The sequence below is a fragment of the Rhinolophus sinicus genome, chromosome 15 (genome assembly GCF_057876585.1).
Source record: "Rhinolophus sinicus isolate RSI-liver-muscle chromosome 15, RSI-T2T, whole genome shotgun sequence".
In the NCBI taxonomy this organism is placed as follows: domain Eukaryota; kingdom Metazoa; phylum Chordata; class Mammalia; order Chiroptera; family Rhinolophidae; genus Rhinolophus; species Rhinolophus sinicus.
Genome location: NC_142515.1, coordinates 92380148 through 92396497, shown reverse-complemented (window position 1 = coordinate 92396497; position 16350 = coordinate 92380148). Strand labels below are relative to the sequence as shown.

The window sequence follows — 16350 nt, the reverse complement described above, 5'->3', positions numbered from 1 at the left end:
TCACATTTTCTTTATCTTGGGTGGTTTCCATATCTTCCCTTGTTCATCTTAAATGAGCTTATCTTACCTGTTGAGAGTGGCCCCTGCCTCAAAGCCTAGATGTGACATCACTGCATTCTGTTTAGTTGGACTCCATCGTGCTCATTGAGTTTTGCTTACATTCATTATTTTATTCCTTACTCTCATGTACATATACGCTCCCTTCAGGAAGGAAATGCTCCTGCTGCATGCTCAGTTTTCCCGGTTTCTTATCTTGTGTCAGTAGAAGCCTACTCTACTTTCCTGCAAAATGAGGCCCTCTATGTTCTACACGGCCAGGAGAGAATTGCTCCTGATGCTTGTGTTTGCCTGGCTTGAATTTTTCATCACTGTTCCTGCAAGGAGCCTCCTTGGATCATGCAATTTGGATTCCTGGAAGTCTGCACTACTTTTTTTTTCCCTCAGGTAGACATTCAAACTTCAGGACTTTGATGACATAAACTTTAGAGAAACGCCAAAACTATTCAGTCTGTCGCTGAAGATTTTCTACCTTGGGAAGTAGAAATCTCAGTCACAACTGAGGATTGTGTCTCTCTGGTTATGAAGGCAGGGGAGTGTAAAATCTTAGGAGGCTAAAAAAGGTTCACCAATCTGGGCATATCTTAGTAAGAGGAGTATGTCTGGGTTGGCACTAGGAACCTTGGCTGAAAGAATTAAGATGCTTATTCCTTTTGAACCATTGTATGTCCATCTCCTGAAGGCTAAAGGTTTGCAGTACGTTGATGAACCCACTCAATTATTTCTCTGTCTTATCTCACTGGAAGCTTCTTACCCAGGTGTTTCAAAATGTCAATCTTTGAAATTTCCATAGTGTTCTCAATTCCAGAGAGACAGCACTTAACTGGGGAATTGATTGGAAGCTTTGAACAAGAAGGTCAGGTTGCTGAGGAGTAGAGCTCCCCAGCAGCGACAGTAATGAGAAAATGAGTATTTGGAAAAGCTTATTTTGAGCCACTGGCTGACTTGATTCCCGCGATGTGCAAAGAGTGGCAGAGAAAATAGCTTACAGCTGGATAACTTGGGATGTCCACTCTTCCAAAACACATTTGTCTTTTCATGTATTTGCTGACCCCCCACGTTGTGACAGGCAAGACAGAATACAGCAAGAAGCGCAGCAAGAATGCTTTTTTTTCCACCCAGACGAATTCTAGCAGAAAATTGTCCTTGCCCTGAATGCTTGGAAGTGGAGACCCTTGGGAGCAAGTGACAAAAAGGGATTATGCAGAAGGTCCTTTCAGTCACGTAAGGTCAGTTATGGGTGTAATTTTTATTAGTTTCTGTTTTTCACCCCTAGTAGTTAAAAATAAGATTCCTAATCTTCCTTCCCAAAATCATCTGGCCAACTCAATGATCCCAATTCATGATTTCTATCCCAATTAAATACTTCCATATGTTTCTTGGTTTTTGGACAAGACAAATCTTTTCTGTCTTAGAGGCTAGTGTGTTTTTAATCAGAGCATGCTGTAACTGGTATACTCTATGTCTATAGTAAACAGGACCGGTAGAAAGAATTCCATTTATTCACTTATGGATCTTGTAATAAAAAATTGGCTTTATGCTTTTTTTAAATTTTTTTAATTTTTATTTCTTGCAAAGAAAGAAATCTCTTCGAATCAGCAATGCAAGGTGGGGAGAGCTCTTCTCACTCTTATTTCTTCCCCTTGCCCTCTGAGCAAATATTTGGCCTCAATACATGGAATAGATATTGCCTTCATAATGCTAAATTGTCTGCCTTAAAATAAAATTAGCTCAAAACACAGAAAAGAAGACATTGGGTCAGAAATTTAACATAAAATAATAGAAATAGAGAACATTTACTGAGTGCATAAATATGCTCGGCCTAGTGCTCAGTTCTTTTTCTACAATATGTTTTCCACTCTCGCAACAATTTGAGGGCATATCGTTATCCCCATTTTACAGGTGAAGGACTACAGGTTCATAGGTATTCGGTAACTTACTCAAAGTCACATAACTGATAAGTAACAGAGCCTGGTTTTAAACTTGGGCGTCTCTGATTTTAGAATTTTATTTCATATTCACCACACCTCCTCTCAGCATGGTTATACCTTAGAAAATGGGTAGAACTATAAGATCCACACTATTGGTAATTCTCAGGTAATCACTCAAGCAGGCAGAGTATTTCTGTAGTATTTACAGATTTGGTGACCATCACTGTATGTGGCATGTATTGTGTTGCATTAAAATCTAAGCAGAATGTAAATTTTGGAGTCTCTAAGGTTTGAGATCACCTAGAGCATTGAGAGGAATGAATGGAATAAATATTGAATGTGATAGCAGGTTACCCTAACGTCAGAGACCTGGGTCTAGAACTGACTAGTTGTGTAATGTCAAAAAAAAGTCACCAATTTTTTTAAACTTCATTCCTTTGAGCAGTTTTAGGTTCACAGCAAAATTAAGAGGAAGGTACGGAGGTTTCCCATGTAACCCCTGCCCCACACATGTACCGCCTCCTCCATTATCAGCATCCCCACCAGAGGGGCACATTTATTGCAATTGATGAACCTACACTGACACGTCATTATCACCCCAAGTCCATAGTTCACATTAGGGTCACTCTTGTGTCGCACATGTTACTAAGCTTTTCAAGTTTCTGTTTCCCCCTGTGCAACATAATTGCTTGTATTTGTAACATGCTTTATTGTTGACAAATCCACTTCTTTCTAATGTATTTTCTGAACTTGAATCTTGCCAGAACCAGGTAAAAGGGGCATGATTATCCTAATTCTACAGATGAGAACACAAAGAGGCTAAATGGCTTGCCTAAAGTCAAGCACTAAGTGGCAGAGAGATAATGTCAATTCTAATGTAAAATGAAGTGCCCTATACCCTCGGCAAGATTGTGAGGAGAAAGTAGCACAAAGTACGTGAAAATGCTTTGCCGTCTATAAAATCCTACAAATGCAATTTCATTTTTATAATTTGATTTATAAAAATAACTTTTATTATTATTGGAGATCTAGTTCTTGGTGACGAGGTACCCCTTTTGTACCCAGGTTGTTTGTAATAGTGATGAGAGAACAGGACAGGAGTTTTCTTGGCTCAAACACAATGTAACTGAGAGATCCATCCAGCTCTGAGCACTCTTTAGGACACTTTATATTCCAGATGAGAGAAGTGTCCATGAAAGAACATCCAGCCTAAGAAATAGACTTATAAGAGTTTGTCTGAGCCAAACCGACGACAATTGCTGGGAAACAAAATCTCAACGGATTGAGAAAATGCTCCGGAGAATGGCAGTTTTGCGGTGTATTTTATACACTAGAATCAAAGGAGGAGATGTAAAGAGGGTTACATGAAACTCATTGGTGGTAAATTAGGGAGGAGGGGGGAAAGCAAAGCAGGGAAATCTCTGGGATTGGATGAAAAGTAAGACAGAGACACATACTACGTTTACATTGGTGGCTACAGGATAGTTAACATGTACAGCACATAGAGATGGTAGGTGGGGAACAAGATAACCATGAGGGGTTCTGTGGTCTCCTGCTCTGGTGTGGTGGTTGTGGCTTGAGAGGCCTGGTAAAGATGACGCTGACATTCCAAGGGTGTGTTATCTTAGATGCAAAAAGACAATAGACAGGCTCACTTAAGCTAAAGATTGGCTTTGACAAAGAAGCTATAGGCCTAGGATGTGATTACTCTCTCTCTGACTCGCTTTTAGTTAGGAATTTTTACGTTCATACCATCCTACGTGGTTACTTTTGGTCTCTGAGTTTGTAGGGCCTGCCATGCTGGCCTCCTCTGAAGTTGTCAGGTTTAGTATGTAGCCCCTTTTTTCATCCACAGGATATTTCATTAACAAGAAACAAAATGTGCAAAGGTAAATTCTACAATGAGCACAAGGCCTCTGAAAGTCCCACAATGGCTCAGGCTCTTAGACATCACAGAGTATGATTGACTCTGACCCTTCCAGGCATTAGAGAAGGGAAGTCCTTTCGACACTGAGGTGCCTGTAATTAGTGTCATGGCCCTCTGGCCGTGCTACGCAGCTGGATCTCTGTGAGCTGGGGAGCGCCCCTCCCCGCTCCCCACTAGACTTTCCTGGCAGACAATCTCAGGGCCTTCTTTTCCTCCTCTGTTGTCCCAGGTGCCCACAGCAATTCTGGAGCAGCCCCAGTCCCCTTAATCTTCACAAAGAAACTCTTCCTGCTAAAGATTCAAGGTTCATGGGCCTGACACTTCGAAAGACCAAAATTCAAAACGTGAGAGTCTGGAGTGAGGAAAGGTTTATTGATAGAGAAAGAGCCCTCGAGGAAAGATAAGGGGCCTGAATCTCCTGCAACTCCATCCTTAGAGAGTCCAGAATTCAGGCTTCTTTTTGGTCAAGGGAAGGGAGAGTGGGTGGGACATGAGGTCTGTGATACCCTGGTGCCAACAGGCACCCAAGGAAGAGCAGGGGAAAATCTCTAAATCTCTTTGTTCAGTGGTTCATTGACTCAGGCTGATCTGAGTGCCAGAAGCTCCAGCCTCAAGCAGAATTCCTCTAATAATGAATACACCTATAGCAGGAGCTATTCGCCTGAAGGCCATGGGAGAAATACAGGGTAGAATTAAGATAGAGTCAGAGACCCAGCATTTTACTCTGTGGTGCTCTCTCCCTCTCTAACTAAGGATGCCATCACATTTTGATAATTCACCTTGAAAACCAAACCCTTCAGATAATGTAAAGAATTAATAACCAGGTCCATAATGAAATGTGGAAAGAGCCATTCAAAACATTTGGGTATAAAAATGAGTGTGTGTGTGTGTGTGTGTGTGTGTGTGTGTGTGTGTAAGAAAGAGGGAGAGAAAGAGGGAGGGAACTCAGGGAGAGACATGTAAAACATGCAGTTTCTAAGCACAGCTGGAGAGAGACGCAGGAGTGCAGCAGAGACAGAAAAGAAGCAAGCCCTTCATTCACTAATGTGTGTGCTTGACTGTTCTAGGTGTGAATGATAAATTGTTGCCTACAAGAGGAAGACAAACATGGGATACACCAGAAAAGCGACTGAGAGTATCAGCGGAATCAGAAATACAATAGGTGTGGGAAACTCTAAAATAGATTAGGCTTTGTCTAGACCAAGGTTTCTCAATGTTAGCATTATTGATATTTTGGGCGGGATAACTCTTTGTTATGGGGGCTGTCTTGTGCATTGTAGAATGTTTAGAAGCATCCCTGGCCTCTATTCATTAGATGCTGGTAGCACCCCTCTCGAAGTTGTGACAAATGTCTCCAGACCTTGCCAGCTAGCCCTTGAGGTGGGGGAGGGGACAAGCAGTAAAGCAAAATCATTCCTGGTTGAGAACCACAGGTCTCAATCTTGGAAAAGATGCTGAGTTAGGGGGAAAAAAAAGTGGAATCAATATAGAATATTGTAGAATATTAACAGAAAACCTTATGTAATAATAAGGATACAGATAATTTTTAAGTATTCTTTGGTTTTGTTAGGTAGAAGTTAGAAAATGTAGGAGAAGGGGAGGGATGGGAGTGTGTCTATAGCGCCTACAGCGAAAGCTCATAAACAGCTTTGATTACCCGCCTCCAGCCATCTATCTGTTTTTACAACAACAGATGAGGAAAGATGGTCTGGAGCAAGATAGGATCTGAGTCAACAGAGCTTCACCCATCTTAGGAGGTCACCCTCTCCTGTGGAAGAACATGCACCACTTTTCCCTGCCAAATCGGTATGTAACTCCCGCACCCCACCAGCATACTATAAGTTTTCGGGACAAAGGCTCTCGTGCTCCCTCTCTCTCTGTCTTTCTCTGTCTCTTTCTCTCTCTGTCCCCCTCTCTCCCACCTCGGTTAGGCCCATTCTCTTCCTGGAGAACGTATCACTAATACCGGGAGCCTATGCCTCTCTCTCCCACCTCCTAGACCCCACCTCTGATTCCTCGCTGCGCAGGCAAGAAGAACCGAGACTCTGGTAACACTTTGCTTCTCTATCATTTTGAAAATTTCTATGAAGAACATGCATTACTTTCATAATCAGAAAACAATAAAACCTTAAAAGTAAAGATACTTGAATTAACTATTTGTGAGTGCTCTGGTGAGTGAAAGTGTATTCTGAGAAAAGAGGGCCCCATGGCATTCTAATGAGATAAAATGAAGAGTCAGACTAGACTCCAGGGGAAGCAGAGCAGTCACAAAAAAAGGAGGAAGGAGGAAAAGGACAAAGAACCAGTAAAAAAACTGAAGTTTCCAAGAATTAAGATCTTTTATCTGCTTGGGTGTGGAGTGAAACTCCCAAGCACTGAAGGCTGGAATGGTGACATTTGATTGCGTCATATGCAGATATGTTAAGGAAAGGGTGAACATTAGCAGATATGAATGATGGCATAGAATTGCTGGTGTTTCTAAATGTTTATATCTGTATTTTCTTCATGCTTATGACTCAGAAGTACTACAGTATTTGTTGGGCTTTTATTACGCAAAGGGAAGTGCTCAATAGAGAGACCCCCTTAACTAGAGAAACCTCCTAAGATCACAAGGTGGTAGAAGGAACAAAAAGATCAAGCACTCCACAAAGATGGTGGTGGTTCTGCTGTAGGACATTTCTGTGTGTATGCGCCAGGATCGTGGTCTTGGGAAACCAAAGAATGGAAGCACGGACCGGAGAGGCAAGTTGTTGCAAAAGAGGATAGTTTATTAAAGCAAAGAGTTATGGCTGTCAAGTGAGAGGGGGTACCGGTTGGGATGCCCACTGGCTAAGGTAAAAGGCTCTTGCTCATATATCTTCCCTTGCCTGTGTGGGGAAGGGAGCTGTCTCCTTCTAATGGAATTTGTCTGTCAGATTTGCTCTGTTTGTCCAGCCTGAAGGGATTAACTAAATAACCCTTTTTGAATAACCCATTTCTGTCTATCAGATCTGCTCTGTTTGTCCAGCCTGAAGGGATTTACGAGATAACTTATTAACCTCAGGGTTCCGTTGCATTTTTGTCCTGGAGCGAATGAGTTATTTCAGAACCTGGAGTTTCAGGATATGGCTGCCTTTGTTTATTCCACAAGGGATTTTCCTGTCTATCTAACAACATGCTAACTAACCTGTCTCAGTTCCAGGGTACAGCTTCTTTCCTTCACGTCCATTAAGGTTTCCATTATACTAGCAAGATTAAAGCCTTCAAATGCAAAATTTGATTCCTTTAGATAGGGGAGGGGAAAGATACCTAGCTTTAGAATCTTTTATCTAAAGAATGACTTAATGGTTAGGTATCACTAATTGTTTTACTTTCAACCACTTATTTGTTTCACAGACATTTTTGAACACCCACTCTGAACTAAGGCACTCCACTAGTATCTTACACAAACAGTAACATCCTAGGTACTTTTATTATCATATGGCTCCCACTGAGGTCTTCCATTTGTGTCACACCTGTCCCTAAAACTATCGTAAGCTCTCAAATTGTCTTCAGTCCCAATCAAAATGCAAGCTGGCTCAGAGGAGGAGAAGATGAGCCAGGCCCTGAAAGATGAAAGATTCTGATTCTGACACCAATTCCACTGTCCTTTTTCCATACCACACAGCAGTTAATTCATTTCTGACACTGTCTACCTGGAGACAGCTCCAGGGCCCACCGGTTAAAGGCTCAGTCTTGCAAAACTGCTCCCCTGCTCCCTTCAGACTCCAATGGCAGGCCCAGGTTGTCGCCTGTGCTTCTGAACTACTCACTATAGACTGGAAGTTCTCATGACACCCCCCTTGGGTTCACTTAATTTGCTAGAGCATCTCACAGAACTCAGAGAAATACATTCCTTACTAGATGACAGGTTTATTATAAAAGGATAGAACTCAGGAAGAGCCAGAGGGAAGAGACGCGTAGGGCAAGGTGTGGGGAAACGGTGCGGAGCCTCCCTGCTCTCTCTGAGTGTATCACTCTCCCAGCCCATCCGTGTGCTCACCAACCCAGAAGCTCTCTGAAGCCCATACTTTTGGGTTTTCTGGAGGCTTCTTACATAGACATGACTGATTATAGCATTGACCATTGGTGATGAACTCAATCTCCAGCCCTTCTCTCCTCCCCAGAGGTCAAGAAGTGGGACTGAAAATTCCAACCCTTTAATCACCTGGTTGGTTTCCTTGGCAACCAGCCCCCATCCTTAGGTTACCTACAGCTTTCCAAAAGTCAGCTTATTAACAAGAGCCACCATTATCCCTCAACATTTGGAAATTCCAAGGGTTTTTGAAGCTCTATGCCAGGAATGGGGATGAAGACCAAATACATATTTCCTGTTACAAATCACAATATTACAAAGGTACATGTACAGGATGGTGAATGGAAGCTTGCTGAGTAAGAAGGAAAGAGAATGTGAACCTCAGAACGTGCGTAATATACTGGAGAAACTTTAAGTGGGACCAGCCATACTGAGCGTCTCTTCCTCTTGGAAGGTCTTAAATGATGGGATGTGAATTCATTTGAGTGATCACCACACAGATAGACTAGAGAAATTGGATAAAACCACAGATCTTTCCATGTCAGCCATCCAGGTTACTGAGCAGGTGACTGAAGTTCAAAGAAGTTTAGAGACAGATTCCAAGTCATCAGGGATCTTCTCAGCACATATGGGTTAGAGGCATGGGCTTTGGAACTAAATAGATTTTGAGACTGCGTTTAGGCTGCAGCACTATCCAGCCATATGGCTTTGGGGGAAGTTTCCTAACTTCTCAGGGCTGCTGTCCTTATTCATAAGGAGGAAATAATAGTGGTACTTATCGCCAGCAGTATGCTCGTGAATGTTTAACATCCAGCTACTTGGAGGGAAAAAACAAATACCGAATTATTGCATTTGTTTGTTGCCCCTAAGTAAATAGACCCACCTTGGCTAATTTCAAGCTACCAGTGTTACTTGACTGAACACAGACCTGGGAACAGATGCAAACATATACTGGTACAAGCTGGTCCAACACATCCCTGCCTGTCACGGAGGGTGCTGGGAGGACTGAATAAATACTGCTGGTAAAGGGCTTACTAAAGTGTCTGTCAGCTTTACGCAGTGGCAGTATCGTAGCCAATGAGGTTTATCCGAGGCACGATTATTGCTAATTGAAAACTAAACTGTCTGTCAAATGGTAGGTACTCAGTAATGTTTGCAGGTGCTTCCTGGGGCTCCTGACTTCTAACAGAGTGCCCTTTTCACAGTATCAGGATGCTTTCTATGATGCTGCACACGATCTTATGAAGCATGTCTGCCGTGGGATTGAGGTTGGGTTGATAAATGCAAGTGCAATGTTGCTTGTCCCTAGATGCTGTCAGCACCCACTTCATGCATTCTGTTGTTTTGGAATCACAGTTAAAATCATTTATCAAAGTCAGGCTGCCTGAGAGTTTTCTCCCCACTTGAATGGCATCACTCCATTCTTTATCTCCTACACTGCAAGGCCAACCTCTGGGTCTACCCCCTTCTTGGAAGGTTTTAATAGTTTTTGGCAAGGAGCATCTCTTCAAACAGGCTTCCAGGTTTCTGCAGCCATTCTCTCCTATGGCGTGGAGAACAGCCTGAACGTGTGTTTGTGTGTGTGTGTGTGTGTGTGTGTGTGGTTCTGGCAGGCCTGCGTTTATAGTCATATGGCACTTCTCTCTTAGGAAGGGGCCATCTCAGCTAATATTTCTCAGGCTATGATGCAGAATCTTTTCTAATTGTCTACTATAGTTGGCACAGCCTTCTCTGTTTCCTTAGTCTCGAAATCATGCAATGTTTATGCAAATTAAAATGCATTTAAGTCTTACTGAAGATTATAAAGCAAAATGGAATTTGTCTGTCTGCTTCCACTCTTTCATTTTTCCCTTTATGTCCTTTTAGAATACCCTTTCTTTTCACATAAGGTGCTCAAAGATTTAATGCTGATTTTCTACTTTCACTCCTGCTGGGTCTCCGTCTCATTATTTCCAAGTTCCTATCCGTTAAATGATAAAGGGTAGTTCTAAGTTAATCAAATAAAATGATTTCTGCTGACGTTAGCTCCCAATCTATAATTCTTCCTACAGCATGCAATTTAGATTATTGGAAATATTAATACACATGCCTCCAAAAGATCCCAAGGAATAATACCAATAGACAATCACAAACATTGTGGCAGGGGCGTACAGGATGGGAAGAGTGTGTCCTCAGGTGGAAGGACAGGGTTTTGCAGGTGCAGATAGTCCTATCATAGTACAATGCACGCAGCATAAAATATGATAAAATAAATATCATAATATGATAAAATAAATTTTTTTTCTAACTCTAGTGGAGGTAACAATACAATCCAGGCAATGCTTTTCCAAAAGTCTCTCTCAAGCTTTTAAATTCAAAATGATCAAATCTTTAGCTCCCTTAATATGTGGAGCTTAATGTACTCTGGCTCATTAGAGCCATGTATAGAGAAAAAAAGACTTTTTTTGCTGGAACCATTTCCCCAACTCTGAGTATAGTAAGATTCTATGTCATATTTTTTTCTGGACAAAACAAAGCTACTAGAATAGACCAGCATATGCCACGTGGGTAGTTTGGGAGAGTTAGCTGACAAAGGTATTTCATGTATATACTATCTTTTAAGGGGTTGTAGATTCTTTCCAATAAATGCAATGTCATCCTTCATAAATATCTAGTGGTGTCTCTAGTTCCTTTGGGCACTTTATGTAGCTAGCTTCACATATTTTTCAGGAATGACCTGGATTTTAGACGTATGGTATCTTTGTGCCTTGCTTTATGCCTTCCGTTTGTCTCACTTGACTCAGAAGAGAGAAAACATTTCCATCTGCACACTTAATGGAGATTCTGCTAAATCTGTTTTATTAGGGCTATTTCTGATTGTAGGTTTCTCACTTGGACACCTTCACTTCCTGAACCAATCTATCAACCAGAGTATTGATTGAGCACCTCCGTTTACAAGGCAGCAGGCCAGGGTTGGTTCCAAAAACAATAATGTATTATATATCTGTCAAAGGCCTCTCTGGCAAAGGAAAGCTCTGAGTACACAATCTAATTTTCTTCTTTTGGAGAGAGATTAATGGGAAATAGATTCCATTCCACCTTTGCATCTCTTCACACAAGCCCAGAGAAAAATCATGACTTGCTCAAGGTCACACAGAGAGTGAGCATGAAAACCTGATATCGGTTGTCATAATCAGAGAGGTAAATGAAGTGGTCACAGAGGACTTCCAGGGCACAGGCCAATGTAGCACCTAGGATTGTCTTTCTGCATATCCTTGAGAAGTGATTTCAGCAGAAACAATTTGCACAGGAGGTAATCTGATTATTGACATTATCAATCTTCAGAATGCAGGGTCAGCATTGCCTTTCCACTTGGCCATTCTCAACAGCTGGGCACAGTAAGCATATCACAGGCAAATTTCAACTGTTCACCTTGTTCAATTTGTGCTTACTTACACGGCTTCTGCAAACACAACAAGCTGCTGTCTCCAAACCATTCAAGCATGTTAGAATTTTCACTTTTCTGAGCTGAGATCTTCTGATTAGGACTTGACACGAATAAGACGTTGACCTTCAATGCATTGGAGGGAAAATGGTGTGCTTGCATCTATTTTTAAAATGCTGAAGTAGAGGTTGAATTGACAGTAACCGCTGACCTTGAGGAGGTATTGAGTTCTTGTTATCCTAAAAAGGAGAGCTGAAATCATAACACAATAACAAAACAAACTGTGAAGTCAAAACTGATCAACACCAATTTAATTATTGAGTTTGACTAGCAATCGATGCCACAGCCATGGTTAGGTGGGAGAGGCATGTGCACTGAGATGGGGAGAAGAGGCATTCTTAACCATCTCGTTTTGGATTGTACTTCTCTGCTTCCTTGCCTGACTGATCCACGACTGGCTGCTGACGTTGTGAGTTTCACCTTGTTGGGTGCTGTCACTATACATATTCTTTATTTTTATTTTGGCATTCAGTTAAGTTACTTTGACACAGTCTAATCCTTTGGAGTCTTGCTTTTAAGATTTGTTAGGTGGGACCAGAGCAGCACCATTTCCTAGTAGGAGAGACAAGTACTCTCTCTCTCATACTGGGAGCACTCTATCTGCTGCCCCATGAAGACTAGGTTTTCCAGTCTGTCTGGTGAGCACAGACACTATCCTCCCAACCTGTATGACCTCTGGGTACTGCTTTCTCTAATCCTTCAAATACTTCTTTCTCCTGGCCATGGGTCATTTCCTCACATGCATGCGAGGAACCACCCAGTAGGGCTCTCAGCGTATCTTTCTACGGCTCTTTCTGTGTAGTGTCTCATCTTTGGTACTCACTCCTGAGAACTGTAGTTTCTTGCTTTCCCCAGACTCTTCATTCTGTCTTCTCTACTCAGGCAGTCCACAGGCCTTTGCCTGGATCCCTTACACCCCCATCCCACCCTGCACTGTGACCTGGAGACTCTCAAGGCCGTAAACTGGGGCATTTATAGGGCTCATCTCATTTTCCCCCATCTTTCAGACATCCCTGTTGTCTGAATGTATAGTATCTTGAAACTGTTGTTTCATATATTTTGTCTTTAAAAAAATTTGTTTTTTTGGTTGTTTCCAGGGGCAAGATACATCTGGTGCCTGTTTTCATATCTTAGTCATAACTAGAAGTTCATGTTCATTATTTGGGTGGTAGAAACTGCAACTGACACATCAAGTACAGCTATTGTCAAAAGCCAAACCAAGAGAGGCTGGGACAGGAGGAATATCGTTTTGTAATAGCTAGCGCCTGGGGCCAGCCAGGGTCTGGGGATGGGCTGAAGCAATGGGATAGGGTGTCCAGATGCTTGCGTGCTTGATAAAAATGAAGTGTGTGTAACATTTCTCCCATGGCCATGACTTTTCATTTTCCTTACAGTGCTCTTGAGTTACCAACCAAAACGTATCATCCATCTATTTAAATATTAATACAGTGAAAAAGAGAGAAGGAAGAGAGTGTGCACAGACCTGGTCTTTATAGGATCCAAGGGCGGAGTCTAGGGTTTTGTGCGTTCACTCTTCATTGGTTAATTTAAAGCATAAGAATTGGAATTAAGGTGCAACAATGGAGAAGTGGGGTCACTTAAATGGCCAGTTATCTAGGTTACCCGGGGCTTTCTGAAAGAGGGAACTTCATGGGTAGGGACGACGTAATTCCTTATCTGGTTGTTTTGCTGGTAGCTGTGTCATACAGCTGCCAATGTTTATTCAGGGTGGAATCTTCTGAAATGGATGCCTTGGCCATCAATAACTTAATGTCTGGTACTTATACAACAAGGCTGTTCTGCAAACCTGTGTGTGGCGTTCCAAGCTGTAGTTCAGTTCTCAGACCTTCTGGTGTGTTGATTCTGATCAGTTTCATGTTTGACTTGGTCAGATGTTCCTCTGCGGGTTTTAGGAATCCCTTTCCTCCAGTTCTCCCTACTCTCAGATCCTCCCCCTCTTCTCTAGTTTTGAAGGTGGAGGGTGCTGCTTGCCATGGCAGGGATGGAAGTCCACATGTCCCAGACTGTCTCCACGAATAAACTGGAAGAGCAGGCGGTGCTACGCTGGGTCCCCTGCTGCCGCTGGGTGGGTTATGGGACATTGAATTCGCTGCCTGGTCTCTACTGGCACCACTAGCAGGGCGGAAGTTACTCACTTTGGCCTCCCTGTTGTCACCAGGTGGCAATGGGAGATGGGACACCCCGCTCAGCTTCTGCTGGCCCTGCAGCAAGGGACACAGGTGGTAGGCAGTTCATGGTGTTTGGCTGGCATATGGCTGGTGCTACCAAAAAGATTCTGTCTTGCTGCTCTACCCCTTTCCCTACCCTTCTTTAACCAACAAGAACAGACTTTGGAAGAGTGGGGGAAGGGGTTTCTTTTCTTTCTTTTTTGGCTATGCTTATTGGAGGTTCTGGGTTGAACGACTCTACAGTCTGGGAGCTATGGCAGATAAGAAGAAAACTCAGGAAACTCGCTGTCATGCCATTTCTCAAGTCCTGAGGCACCAGGTTGGTCTGCCTTCCTCTTTCCAGCTTTCAGAGTCCATTTATGATTGTCCATTAGATTATTTCTGGGATTTTTAGTGGTACCTAGAGGAGAGGGACAGGAAGAAGTGAGTCTGCACTGCTTTCCCAGAACTGGAACTTCTTTAACATTTAAATGTAGGATAAAACAAGTTGGTTTTTCTCTATTCTGGCTCAGACTGATGACTTAACAATTCATTTAAAGGCATAGCCTGAGAAGACAATTTCTAATTTAGTTCAACAAACAGTTATGGCACACACTGTTACGTACGCACCAGGAGTTATGTAAGGTACTAAAATTTCAACACTTGGAAGAGAAACCACCTCACCTTCTACCCAGGGAGACAGACGTGGTAACAAACGACCTGGTGTTCCAGGTCATTGAGTGGACCAGGCTTTAGTTGAAGCTTGTACACAATGTGACAGGAAAATAGATGTGGGAGCTGCTCATCGTGCCTCTTCAGGAAAGCAGGGAACCAGAGAGAAATCCAGGAAAGAGAAAATAGGATGTTGGCCTTGATCACTGTGCAGGGATTCGTCTGACGGTGAAATCAGGGGAAAACACTGTGCTCCGAGAGCACAGCCGGAGCCAGCATGTAGAGTGTGATGGTACCTGGCAGGGTGGAAGCAGTGGGGTTGTCTAATTTTCCCAAAGTAAAGGGCCTATGGGCTTAGATTGTGTCAAGGTTAGAGAATATTAAAATTGCAAGGGCTCTCCGTAATGGTTAGGAGTTTGGAAGTTGGTTCTTAGGAAATTGGAGCCACTGGAAGGCTCTTAAGTAGAAATTTAACAGGATCATGTGAGCATTTAGAAAGATTCTGATACCAGTGTGGAAAGTAAAGACTTGGAGATGGAATTGGGGGAGTGGAGATAAGTTCATATTTCACTCAAAATTATTATTCAAACAGACGTCATCTACACATAAGGCAAAAATTTAAACCATGCAGAAAGTATAAAATAAACCACATCTCCTGATTAATCCCCAACCCTCTCTCTAAAAGTAACCATAATTGAGATTGTTGTACATATTTCCAGAAGAAATTTCATGCATCTATCAGTGCACACATGTGGGGACATGTGTATATACATGCAAACACCCTTTGGGTTCTTACATTTTTTTGTTTTTGTTTTTTGTACTTTAGCTGCACAGGGTTGAATTAATCATTCCCCTCATTTTATGGCGCACTGTCATTGTCAGTGGTCTGTATAAGGGACCGTTTAGGTTTTTTTCTCCCTGCTCCCATTTCCTCCCCATGGCCACATGCTTGAAAGTTTTGGATACATGGCCTTGAATTTGCATGCACCTTTATAAAATAGTTAGTGTTATTTCTCAGGTGTTTTCAATTTATATAAATGACACTTATCAGTTTTTTTTTCCCTTCAATAAACTACATTTGCTGTATGTACATATAGTTTGTATCTTTTAACAGTTGCATAGAATTTCACCGAATGTATTCATCACATTTTATTTAGTGAGGGACACTTGGATCATCTCCAACTCTCCGCTATAATAAACAACACTCAATAAGTCTTCTCATTTTAGTTTCTTTAGGACTTACATGAAATTGCTCTGGGATAGATACACAAGGTTGGGAATGTCTGGAGATATATATGGTGCCAAAAACATGTATACACATTTTAATATAGGAAAAAACTATTAAAATTGTAATACTCAATATATACTGATAACAAAAGAGGAATACAAGTCACGTTTGACTTCTGCAGTTACAAGAGGTGCTCCAAGTAGTTACCATCAATGTAATTTTAATACAGTTGTTTTCCTTTCTTAAACTGTGTGTACATTTTTTTGGCACCCTTGGCATATATATGTATATATATATATATATATATATATATATAGACGTCACACATACGTAAGGCAAAAATTTAAACCATGCAGGAAGTATAAAATAAATTGACTATACATATTCAATTTCACAAGGATTGACAGAATACTTTCTCAAATATCTTCTCCAGTTTATCTCTCCTTTATGGTGTAAAAGATTCCTGTCTAAATACTCCATGTCAACATTTGGTGTTATATAATGGAGCTAAAGGTTGGTTTTCTCTTGAATTTCTCTGATTGCTAGAGAATTTGAACAGTTCTTTCCATACTTTTTGGATCAAGCCTTAAAATAATTAAAGGGAAGACAACTCATATTTATTGAATTCTCAGTGTGTGTGTGTGTGTGTGTGTGTGTGTGTGTGTGTGTATGTGTTACATATTTAATGCTTACTATCAGTTTGTGCTGAAGGCATTACCGCTCTCCTTGTTTCCAAGATTTCAAACCAAGGTCTAGATGATGATGTCACAAGCCTAAGATCACTCAGAGCCCTTTGTAATCTGATCAGCCTCAACCCAAAGCTCATGAT

General features: G+C 41.8%; 1 long non-coding RNA gene and 1 pseudogene across 1 annotated transcript in view; both read left to right on the top strand.

Moving 5' to 3' along the window:
* LOC141572818 (uncharacterized) overlaps window positions 1-16350 on the top strand; it is a 316426-nt gene that overhangs the window by 138893 nt on the left and 161183 nt on the right. The window lies entirely within an intron of this gene.
* On the top strand, window positions 9018-9141 carry LOC141573000 (U4 spliceosomal RNA; annotated as a pseudogene).